The sequence below is a fragment of the Cebus imitator genome, unplaced genomic scaffold (assembly GCF_001604975.1).
Source record: "Cebus imitator isolate Cc_AM_T3 unplaced genomic scaffold, Cebus_imitator-1.0 Scaffold257, whole genome shotgun sequence".
NCBI classification, from domain to species: Eukaryota; Metazoa; Chordata; class Mammalia; order Primates; family Cebidae; genus Cebus; species Cebus imitator.
In genome coordinates, this window is record NW_016107572.1 from 1,370,704 (window position 1) to 1,371,304 (window position 601).

Sequence of the window (601 nt, forward strand, 5' to 3'; positions counted from 1 at the left end):
CAGAAAGGTTCAGTGGCAAGGAAATAAAACCTTTTGCCATTTGCCACATGACTGAACATCAAAATAGATGCTTTAGTCCTAGTCAAGAGTTCGGAGACTGCAGCTCTAGCCAGCTGCTCGAACCTCATGAGAAACAGACCACCAAGCTAAATCACTCCACTGCACTAAGCCAAAGCCAGATTACTGACCCTAAAAGACTCTGTAAGGTCATAAATGCCTGTTAAGACCTCTACAATTTGGTCAATTTTGTAAGCTGCTACAATTTGAAACAATTTTGTTACTTGGCAATAAATGACTAATGAACGTGATATGAGATGGGAGGTGGGATGGCCAATTTCAAGGCCCAGTATTCTATTTAAAAAGGCATGAAGAAGCCTGTAATCCCAGCACTTTGGGAGGCCGAGGCGGGTGGATCATGAGGTCAAGAGATCGAGACCATCCTGATCAAGATGGTGAAACCCCGTCTCTACTAAAAATACAAAAAAACATTAGCTGGGCATGGTGGTGCGTGCCTGTAATCCCAGCTACTCAGGAGGCTGAGGCAGGAGAATTGCCTGAACCCAAGAGGCGGAGGTTGCGGTGAGCCGAGATCGCGCCATTG